General features: G+C 37.0%; 1 protein-coding gene across 1 annotated transcript in view; it reads right to left on the minus strand.

Moving 5' to 3' along the window:
- Window positions 1-12,801, minus strand: part of DST (dystonin) — a 374,223-nt gene that overhangs the window by 309,695 nt on the left and 51,727 nt on the right. The window lies entirely within an intron of this gene.

Consider the following 12,801-nt stretch of genomic DNA (forward strand, 5'->3'; position numbering starts at 1 on the left):
TACAGAGTAAAAATTGCATCAAAGACTAGAAATCACTAACAGATTTTGGATCATAGCTCTCTGCAAGAATTTGATGAAACCTGCGGCCTTTTTTTCCAAATGCACCTAGTACATGTATACAAAATTCTACCTACCACCTTAGGAAGTACCTGACCCTTTAATCTCAGCTTAAAAACTTCTTAACTAGAGAAAAGTTCATTATAAGGTTGCAGTAAAGAGTCACTAGACTTGTATTTTGGCCTATGAGACACTGGGACAGTGACTTATACATAAAGTATTAATACTGTAGTGGAAAAAAAATGCCATTATTATCAATAAAATGCACTCCAAAAGAGAAACTTCAATAAAAGTAGAGAAGAGTAATACCCTAGTATGTGGAGTACAGGATATTTTAGACATTAGGATTGAGTAATGCCAAAAAAGTTAACATGTCAAAATCTCTTTTACAATAAGTATATTTTTAGGCTTCTTTAGCAGACTTCTGTTACATAAGCACTTAATCATTTGGGAAAACCAAGTGTCAAATTTACATACAAAAGTACACAAATTTTCAATATAACATTTTAATTATTTCATGTGATAGAAAATAAGAACAAAAAATACAGAAGTAATTTGTTAGCTGAATCACAGGTATAAGTTACTTAAAGTAACACTTTCACTGTGAGGATACTGTCCCTACGAGAGCAGTGTGGCAGGAGACCGCCAGGCAGAACAGAAACAGCACTCAATTGCAAGTCTTCAGCTTGGGCGCCCACTCTCCTTGGCTGTTGGATTTCTCATTCTGGGGAAAGCAAGCCTCCACGTTGTGAGCATCTTGTCGCTTCTGGCCAACAGCAAGCAAGGAACTGAGGCCTGCTGACAAGCACATGAGTAAGCCTGGAAACAGATTCACTAGCCCAGCTGAGCCAAGATGACTGCAACTTGCCTTCCACCCAATTGGAGACGCTGAGCCAGAAACACCCAGCTAAGCCATTCCTAGATTCTTGGCCCTCAAAAACTGTGGCAGATAGTAAATATTTGTTGTTTTGAGCTACTAAGTTTTGGGGTAATTTGTTACACAGCAATAGATAACTGATATAGTCATCTTTTTACTCTTTTCTCTTTTGAGCCTCTTGGACCTTGTAAGTTATTGGTCACCAGATTTATTTAATTTCTTCTTTCACCCTGTCTTTTATATAACCACTTCCCATACGTACATGTTTTTCATTTCCTCTACAACCATTCAGATTTGGGTCTCTTGTATCTTACTGTTAATTACAAACACCATAAAAGCCCACACACTATACCTCTAAATCAAGAATCCCAAATTCAAATATATATGAGATATTCAGGCAATGTCAAGGTCTCAGGTAAAGCAGACCAGGTATAAGGTTACAGGGAGGTTGGGGACAGTGTGAATGTTAGCACATGTGAGCCTTCATCAGGGGCTGCCTTCTGCTTAGCCCCAGTCAATTGTCACCACGTGAGTATGTGGGGCTCAGTGTTGCCAGAGTATCTACTTTTTCAAAAGGAGCCTGAACTCTGAATTTGTATATGACACTTCTCAATTTTTAAATATTGGCTTAAAAATCTTTTCAGTCCCTGGGACAAAATATACCTACAGTCTGGATTCAACCTGTGAACCACCAATTTCCATCTTTTACTCTATATTAACCCTTTCTAGAATTTCTCTCAGATTTTGACTGCCCTGCTCAAACCTTTAATGGTTATCTATCCATGGCCTAACGAAGACAGACTACTTCACCTGACATTTACATACCTTTTCATTCTACACGACCCCAACTTACCTTTCCAGCCTTGTACTGGAACGTTCTGTTACAGCAGACTGGTCTGTCCAACACCCTTCAAAAGAGTCTTGTACTTATTTCCCATCCACAATGTTCCAGCCAACTTGCCCCATCCACATCCTACCCTTATCTTAAAACCAAACCAAATGTCACTTCCTCAGGTAAGACTACGCTGACTGCCTCAGCCATGCTCTGAAGTCCTGCGACAAAGAACTGTTAAGACATTCTTTTAGCCATTTGGTGGCTCTTTTACTGCCATCTTGAACTTTTCTTTGAATCTGGTATATTTATCTTTTCAAACATTTACACTGTTCACTAACTATTCTGTAATACTGTATCTATGATATACTGAATTCAGTTCACTTCAAACCATAATTACAGAACACCCAGAAGTCATCACTTACTATATTCTGTGTTAAAGATTATACAAAGATGAAATACAATACTTCACCTCAAGAAGCTCACAGATTCTTGGGAAAGAAAGATGCAAAGAGCTTCAATAGCACACTGTGATATAGGTTGAAGAAAAAGGATACAAAAGTAATTGAATTCTTCCAGGAAGGACAGAAAGAACACAGGGAAAAGATCACAGTTGAGCTGGGCCAGGAAGAATAAACAGTTCCCCTAAATAAAGAAGCCTCTCCCCACCCTCTTCAGCCAAGAGGGATCCTCTAAACAACTCTAGCAGTCTCTGTCAACTCAAGCATAACTGCATCCACTACCAGCATCATTCACTACTTTAAGCTGCATTTATATACCTATGTACATTCATAACTTGAAGCTGCTTTGTTTATTTAACTTTAAATATCTCCTTCTTATCTCTAAATGGAAGTGTAGTCATCATAATTATGCATACAATAGATACCAACAAGTATTTCACTTATCAAATGAAAACAGGTCTAAAGTTTTACAAGACATGATTTCAAAACAGCAGTACTACTCTTCGAAGTAGATGACAAAACATTTCAACAGCCCAGTGTTCATATATTGGTTTCTAATTCCAGCCTCCAATAACAGGAACCATGGCTCCTTGGAGAAATGGTTGATTCTAGGACTGGGGCAGGAAACACACAAAATGAGCCTGAAGCATCATGTAATGTTAGAAAAGTAAGGAAGCCTTCAAAACTCAAAGCAATGGGGCATGTCAAAAGCATATAGGAGTCAACCTGAAAGAGCTTCCAATGGCCAAAGCTGGAATAATTTCAGCAACAAAACAAAAAACGTAATATTGAGGGAGAAGAGAGAAATTTCTCCCATAGAAGAATCCCAAATAATTCATGTAGAACTCTCCTCTCAAGGATGTGAAGCTTAACTCCCCATTCCAAAGCATGGGCTGCACTTAGTGATTTGCTTCCAAAGAACAGAGTATGTAAGGATGGAGATAGAAAGAACCCTGGCAAACACTACCTAAGGTAATCAAGGCTAACATCACAGTGATAAGTCATGTTGGTATTATTTACCCTGGTTTCTCCATGCAAATAATAAATAGCATATAATTAAAGAAATACAAAGCATAAGGAAATACAAGGCACTTATGTTTTAAGGAGATCCAGCAAATAGGAAGTCCTGTTTCCTGTCCAAACTCTGAATCAACTGAGAAATGAGATCAAATAGATAAGATAAGAGAAATAGAAAGGCGAATGAAGGACCAAATACTACCCTTTACTACCAATAAAGCCTAAATTAGAGAACATTACTTACTATAGGCAAGCAGGTGGTTTCCATATACTGAACCCCACAATTGAGCAGACTTACACCCACCCCCAGCCCTAGTCACAGGCAGTGTAGGACAGCCCGTCCCTATAAAACTTACAGCATAGGGGGACAGGCTAAACTGTGGGTAGCTTGTTCACGAAAGAAAGAGGAAAAACTGGGTGAGCCACGTAAGCCCACTTTCTAATTTCAAACTCACCAATCAGCATAAGTCACTTCAACTCCCCTAAAAGGGCACAGGAAGAAATAAATACTACACTAATGAGGTCTCTGCTACATGAAGCAAAACATTAGGAATGGGTAAACAGCATTTCCCCCACAAAGGAACAGTAAATCAACATTTAACTCAGTCACATCATGTTAGGTATTATAAGGAATATTAATGCAAAAGAATATCTAAGAAAACTTTAATATGAATATTACTTGGCTTAGTTATTCCACTGTCGTAAATTTATTATATGACGTATGAGCGCAATGACTGAGTAAATCCAAAGAATGCTTCTGTTAGTTCAGTTCTTTAGGTCATCAGTATAAAAGAGATCAAGGAATTGGGAGCCTTTCACTCATCTCTATCCAAGCAACACCATAAATTAGGATAAAAATAAAACAAAATTATCCAGGGTAGCATGGTGCAGAACTGAGGCAGGAGTATACCAAGAAGATTACAGGTCTGAGGACCGCTGGTGCCCATTCTTCCTTATTCTTGACCTTGTTTGTAACCTTGTTCCTTATACTTGAAGAAAGCTGAACAGCTAGCAGTTCCTCCATCTATATTCACGTGTCAACATTAACGAATCAATATTATCATCCTATAAAACTATCATCGTATGACAGTTAATTCTCTGAGGACTCATCTTCACATCTCTAGCACCTGAGTACCTATCCTTCATGAGTAAAATTCTGTGTGTGTGTGTCTTTAATTTTGAGGGGCAAAAACAGAGTCTGCTTCCAGAGATGATCCATTCCCCCATCTCTGAGTCTTGGACTGTTACAACCTGTAGTCTCTATTATTTTCAGGTTCACCCCTATTTCTTAGACATCCCTTATGTTTGCTCTATTAGCAGATAGTAAGCCTGAATTCTTCAGAATTTAACACTAACTTTGGCCTTGTTCCAGCATTTGAGTTCTTCACTGCTCCATAATAACAAGAGCCTGAGACCTGCTTGCTTATTCCTGTGTGTTTATCACCAACCCCTGTAGTTTCTGATTATTCCTTCCCTTGATATCATGTTCCTAGCATCCCAGTCCCAGTGCACTTTTAACCCAAGATGAACCTAGAAATGCCCAAGTGTCCTGCACACTGATACCAAGGGACCATCAGTGACAAGACAGAAAATCACTCACCACCTGAATGTGGGCCATGTGCTGCCTTTTTAAATTAATGCACTAGAGCTGTGGTCCCCAAACCCCAGGCCGCAGACTGGTACCGGTCCATGGCCTGTTAGGAATTGGGCTGCATAGCTGGAGGTGAGCAGTGGGCTTCATCTGTATTTACAGCAGCTACCCATCACTCGAATTACCACCTGAGTTTCACCTCCTGTCAGATCAGCGGCAGCAATAGATTCTCATAGAAACATGAACCCTATTATAAACTTGCATGCGAGGGATCTAGGTTGTGGCACGCTCCTCATGAGAATCTAATGCCTGATGATCTGAGGTGGAGCTGAGGCAGTGATGCTAGCCCTGGGGAGCAGCTGCGAATACAGATTATCATTAGCAGAGAGGTTTGACTGCACAACAAATGTAATGTGCTTGAATCATCCTGAAAACATCTCTCCACCCCTGGTCTGTGGAAAAACTGTCTTCCATGAAACCCGTCCCCAGTGCCAAAACAGTTGGGGACCACTGCACTAGAGGACCTGACAGCAACTGCCATATCCACAAATGGCTGAGAAAACAGAGTTCCTCCAGAAGAGTTTATGGATATCACAATATTTAGGAGGAAGTAGTCTGAATTCTCAACTCAAGAATCCTCATTATTAGGAATCTTCTGCTTCTTCTGATTCTTAGTCTACTACAATGGGATATTAATTAGTTCCCTGGAAAAGCAGAATCTGAGATGATCATTAGGAAAAGTGTAATTTCCTTGAAATCCTGATTTGCTGCATAGAGAAAAATGTCTACAAATTTGACGGTCCTTGTTTATTGAAATATTAGAAGTTGTACATTATAAAGTGCCACCACATACTCTGAACTATGACATAGCAATAATTAACATTTATTGAATTATTAGCCACCATGTGCCATGCACTATTCCAAGAAATTTACATGCAAAACCTCATTTCATCTCACAATAACCCTATGAAGCAGGTACAATCCCTGTTTTCATTTTATAAATGAGGAACTTGAGGCACAAGGATGTTCAAACTATCAAAGCACAAGAAAACTAGAACCACTGAGGAAATGGGAATTCTTATGCTTGCTGAGAGATAGTAAAATAGATTCTGCATGCCTGGCAAGTATAATAAAAAGTTGCCTAAGGTAAATGCACATGGAATGAATAATATTCTATTCACAAAAATGAAGTACGTGCCTATTTATTATCACCTCTTCTTTTATTTCAAGTGAGTAAACTGAAGCTCAGAGAGATGAGGTAATTTAACCAAGGCCACTCAAACAGAAACCTGACTTCACTTGGAAGTTCAGGATCTAGTCCAACGAGTGAGACTAAATATTCTACATTCCTAGACATGGTACAAAATCATACAAAATAGCCTTATCTAAGACAGGCTATAATTCTCACCAGGATTAGCATGGAAAAATATGAAACAGTGTAATACATACCGAAAAAGATAATATGGGAAATTCCGCCCTTCAGAAATAAAATCAAACTTACAGAGAAACACAGTATTAAATAATTAACCACAGATAGTTCCTGATCATTATGTTATCAATAACCAAATAAATGTCATACTTTGTTAAAAAGACCCATAGCTATTAGATTCTAACATGGAATCATTTAATAATTTTCTCTATAAAAGTACTCTAATGTTAACTTGATTAAATGAATATTAGGTAAGAAGAAAAACACAACTTTCATGAAATACACACTATCTTAAAAATCAGACTCTGAACCTTTAAATTTAATTATGACAGGTATAAAGAAAAGTATTAAGTTTTTCTTCCTTAAGAAACTCTAAGAATCATAAGCTTATGTAATACTGAACTACATAAGTAATATATAATTCTATTAGTTGGTTGCGCTTTTAAAAGGAGAGCTAGGATAATTTGCAAGAAAAACACTTCGTTACAGTGGCTACAGTACAACATGTAGCATTAAGATACTTGAGTTCTGTCATTTATACATAGGATCTACTTGTTTTTCAAATATTAACAGAGTTAGATATTTTTTAATATCAACATATATCTCTGCAACACTCTACTTTATTAAGTAGATGTGCCATAATCTATTTAGCCAATTCTCAATGCTGAGCAATTATGATTGCTTTCAACTTTTCACCATTATCATAAATAGTACGGAGACCAATATACTTGTTAAACTTTTGTAGATACTCATTTTTCCTTATGATAAATTCTTGAAAGTGAAATTTCAGAGTCAACATGAGTGTATACCTTGTCCTGCAGAAAGACTATATCATTTTTAGTCTTAGTAGAAATACTGTTTGAAATAGCATAATATGAAATACATGTGTATGAATTTTTAAATATTTGTATTTTATAACTATTAACATATATAATGATAGATATAACCATACACATACACACACACACATACACACCCTCTATTATACAAATGATATCTTTTAAAGTACTGTGCTTATTTTTTATTATTTTTTATTTGAGTAAAAAATTCATAGCATAAAATTTACTATCTTAATCATGTGTAAATATATAGTTCATTAGTATTAAGTATATTCACATTGTTGTACAACCAATATCTGGAACTTTTTCATCTTGCAAAACTGAAACTTCATACTCATTAAAGAACAACTCCCAATTTCCGTCTCCCCCCAGCCCCTGGCAACCACCATTTACTTTCTGCTTCTATAAAATCACTACTCTAGATACTTCATATAAGTGGAATAACATAGTATTTGCCTTTTTGTGACTGACTTATGTCATTTAGCATAACATCCACAAGGTCCATCCATGTTGTAATGTGTCTTAATTTCCTTCTTTATTAAGGCAGAATAATATTCCATTGCATGTATAGATTACATTTTGTTTATCCATTCACCCATCAGTGGACACTTAGGTTGCTTCCACCTCTTGGCTATTGTGAATAACGCTGCTATGTAAAATAACCATGCTTATTTACAAACATTCCTAAACATAATTAAACCCTATGTTAGGAGTTCTTGACACAAAGAACTCCAATTCTTTAATCAAGGAGAGAGGATATTGCTACTTTACATGGTATACAACTTCACCCTACCGGCTAGACCAGAACATGCCACTTATAAGCACACTCAACACATTCTAGAAAGAAATGACACATTAGGCAAGAAAAAAATAACAGGGCAAGCATAGTGGCTCACATCTGTAATCTCGGCATTTTGGAAGATGATGGCAACACTTGAGGCCAGGAGCTCAAGACCAGCCTGGGCAACACAGCAAGACGCTGTCTCTACAAAAAATTTAAAAATTAGCCATAGACAGTGACATGTGTCTGTAGTCCCAGCTACTCAGGAGGCTGAAGCAGAATTGCTTGAGCCTGGGAGCTGGAAGTTGCAGTGAGCTATGATCATGCCACTGCACTCTAGCCTAGGTAACAGAGTGAGACCCTGTCTCTAAAAAAAATAATTTTTAAAAAAGAAAAATAACAAATACTATCTCCACTCTCAGAGAGTGGGAGAGGGATGGGAAGAAAGAGAGGAAGGAAAAAGATGAAAGAGATGGAAAAGACCATCCCCTCCACCTCTCAGCCCCTCAGGCTCCCATATTGAGCATGGAATCACTCAGAGTCACCAGTGAGAGCAGGAGCTCTTCCTCGCCTGACCTCACGAGCTTTCAGACTCCAGCCTCTACCACACAGTCCTAGCGGTCTAGGTAGGGATACCCTCATTTCTCTTCATGCATAGGCTGCTACTGGGTATTCATATCACACTTGTCCTTCTGTTACTCTTCCAGGCCATGCTTTCCCTTGCTAACATTGGGGATTTTTCTATTAGTTCTCCACAGCTGGATTTCTGCCTTACCAGAAAGCAAAGTTAAAAAAAAAAAAAAAAAGTGTCCAATCCTCTATGATTTCTCATTTTCATAGTTATTATCTACTGTGATAGACCTAGGTCTTATATGATGCCCATTTTACAAAAGAGGAAACTGAGGCCCTGACTACATTAGTAATATGCCCAATATCACGAATTTTGAATAAGCCAAGCCAAATATTATGCCCATTTTACAAAAGAGGAAACTGAGGCTCAGACTACATTAGTAATATGCCCAATGTCACGAAGTTTGAATGAGCCAAGCCAAATTTGGAATTTAAGTCTGCAAAATTTGAAAATTTGTGTTCTCTTCGCTATATATGGTACGTTTTATAAATTCTTTTATATTCTGAGTCATTAACACCAACCTCAGATAAAAAACGTTATCCTTCTCAGAACATCAAGTTTATGTATTTTGGATACTTACTTTTTCTTCTCACTCAGAACCTAGGTAGAAACATACCTTTTTCCTCCTTTCAGGCTCCCTGTAAGAATACATCATTGATAACTAAATATATCTGCCCTGCATATTGACTTTCATTTGTTGAGAAAGAGACTACAGTTTGCTGGTTGGCAGTTGGAAACTTAACACATTTTAATCCTTTATTTTCTAAATTAATCACGAGCTTTGTTACTTGCCAGGGTAGAGAAATCTACTACTACACCAAGAAAAATGAAAACCAGTTTATACTGGTCCATGAAACCTAAAAATGCCCAATGATTACACTGATCAAATAAAAGAAAGCACACAGATGCTTTTAACAGAAGAAATTCCCATTGCCCTGACTTTGGCCGACCACACCAAAGGTACTTTGATCAAGAGCTGTCCAAAAGGAAGGCTACTTATTAGAGGGTAAATAATCAACCTAATAAATTACTCCACACTTGGGAAGATTGAAGATGAGAGAAGAGGTGCAGAGACACTTGGAATGAAAATGAGAGGCTAATCAAGAAGGCCAAGAGACTAGGTGAATGGGAGCAGCTGATGACAAAAGTTGCCTTAGATCCAAGCTACTTTGTATCCTTACACAGAATCCTTTATCCCTTTCCAGTAACCTGAGTCAATCTCTGTATCTTGAATCCAGTAAGACTGGTAATGGCATAGTTGTAGTAACTTAGACACTAAATTGCATACAATGGGCAAAAGAGAGCAATCAGGTAAATACATTAATACTGGAAACCAACGTTCTCACTGCTGGACATCAGGGAGATAGAATGGGAGAAGATAAAGAAAAGAACCCTATAATAACAGATTTGAATAGGAAATATCAGTAATAGATTTATGATTTAAAAAATAGATAACTATTTCCTAGCTATTTATATTGAAAGAAACTAGCAGTAATGATAACAGGCATCAATAAGCACATCTAGTCCCCAAATCTTGATTTCTAAATAAGACCCACTGAAATAAATTATGAATCCATTGAAAAATAACTAATTCCATAGCATTTCTATATACCATAACAACCAAGCTGGGAACTAAATCAAGAACATAATCCCATTTACAATAGCTACAAAAAAATTAAATACCTAAGAATATATCTAACCAAGGAAGCGAAAGATCTCTACAAGGAAAACTATAAAACACTGATAAAAGAAATCATAGATGACACAAACAAATGGAAAACATCACATGCTCATGGATTGGAAGAATCAACATCATTAAAATGACCATACTGCCCAAAGCAATCTACAAATTCAATGCAATTCCTATCAAAATACCAATGTATTTTCACAGGATTAGAAAAAAAAATCCTAAAATTGACATAGAAAGAAAAGAGAGCCCAAACAGCCAAAGCAATCCTAAGCAAAAGGAACAAAGCTGGAGGCATCACATTATCTGACGTCAAATTATACTACAAGGCTACAGTGACCAAAACAGCATTGTACTGGCTTAAATATAGACACATAAATCAATGAAACAGAATAGAGAACCCAGAAATAAAACCTCATACGTACAACCAACTGATCTTCAACAAAGCAGACAAAAACACACACTGGAGAAAGGACACTATATTCAATAAATGGTGCTGCGAAAATTGAATAGCCATCCATATGCAGAAGAATGAAACTGAATCCCTATCTCTCACCATATATAAAAATTAACTCAAGACGGATTAAAGACTTAAATATAAGCCTGAAACTATAGAAGTTTTAGAAGAAGACCTAGGAAAAACCCTGTTGGACACTGGCCTTAAAGAATTTATTACTAAGACTCCAAAAGCAAATGAAGCTAAAACAAAAATAAACAAATGGGACTTAATTACACTAAAAAGCTTCTGCACAGCAAAAGAAATAACCAATAGAGTAAATAGACAACCTACAGAATGGGAGAATATTCACAAACTATGCATCTGACAAAGGGCTAATACTCAGAATCCACAAGGAATTCAAACAACTGAACAAGAAAAAAAACAAATAACCACATTAAAAATCAGGCAAATGACATGAACAGACATTTTTCAAAGACAGACAAATGGCCAACAAACATACAAAAAAATGCTCAACATCACTAATCATCAGAGAAATGCAAATTAAAGCCACAATGAGATACCATCTTACTCCAGTTAGAATGGCCACTATTAAAAAGTCAGAAAAAAATCGATATTGACAAGCACGAGGGGAAAATGGAACACTTACACACTGTTGATGGGAATGTAAAATAGTACAACTTCTATAGACAACAGTATGGAGATTCCCTGAAAAGACCAAAAATCGATCCAGCAATCCCACTACTGGGTATCTACCCAAAAAAAATCATTATATCAAAAAGATACCTGCACTCTTATGTTTATCACACCACTATTCACAAAAGCAAAGATATGGAACCAAGAAAACGTGGTGTGTACACACACACTCACACACACACACACACACCCACACACACACACACACTGGGACTATTACTCAGCCATAAAAGAATGAAATCATGTCTTTTGCAGCAACATGGGTGGAACTGGAAGCCATAATCTTAAATGAAATAACTCAGAAACAGAAAGTCAAATACTGCATGTTCTCGCTTAAAAGTGAGAGCTAATAATGAGTACACATGGACACAGAGAGTGGAATAGACACTGAAGGCTCAAAGGACGGAGAAGGGTGTAGGATGAGAAATTAACTAATGGGTACTATCGGATGAGGGTTACACCAAACATCCCAGACTTTACCACTATGCAACAGATCCATGTAACAAATCTGCACATGTACCCCATGAATCAATTAAAATTTTTTAAAATTTTTTTTAAAAAAGAGAAATAACTGATTCCAGATCTGGGGCAGGAAAAGCACACAGTGAGCTTGAAACATCTTGTTATGCAAGAAAGCAAAGAAATGCTTAATGATTAATGTGAATATGGTAAAAGGACAGAAGCTAGCTTCAAAGGCCTCCCACTAGCCAAATTTGGAAGAATTTATGTACCCAAATGAACAGCAATGATAATAGATTCTAACCCTAAATTTAAAAAAAAGAGTCAATGATGACATTTAAAAAAAGAAATGGAGGGTATGAAGGAAAGCTCTTCTTTATAGAAAAATGCACTAATAAGAAAGAAATGACCACCATTTTTACAATTAAATAATTGACTCAGGCAAGGATCAAGGAATACTAACCATTGGAGTTTTTGGGGAACACCATATGCATAAATTACCTGCAGTTTAAATATCAATTACAAGAGAGAAAAAGCACCAAAAAAGGTTCTTTCACAATGGAGAGATCTAGCAGATACCAATCACCTCAATTAAGTGATCAATTTTATTATTATTTTTTTTTAAGAGAGGATCTCATTATGCTGCCCAGGCCGCCCTCAAACTCCTGGGTTCAAGCGACCCTTTCACCTCAGGCTCCCGAGTAGCTGGGAGTACAGGCATGTGTCACCATGCCCAGATAAATGATCAAATTTAACACCACCATTAATAAGATACACTGACATGTGCCTCCTGATATGATGCAATAGGAAGTATACGCCATCACCTGTGTTAATATCTTTGCCAAGAAATATTTAACCTCAATCCAATCATGAGGAAATAAGACAAATCCAGACTGTAGGACATTCTATAAGACAACTGGTGAGGAAGAGGTCTGTCTGTTCTAGAATAAGACTACATATATATATACACATACATATATATATAAG

The sequence above is a fragment of the Propithecus coquereli genome, unplaced genomic scaffold (assembly GCF_000956105.1).
Source record: "Propithecus coquereli isolate 6110/MARCELLA unplaced genomic scaffold, Pcoq_1.0 Scaffold292, whole genome shotgun sequence".
Taxonomy (NCBI): Eukaryota; Metazoa; Chordata; class Mammalia; order Primates; family Indriidae; genus Propithecus; species Propithecus coquereli.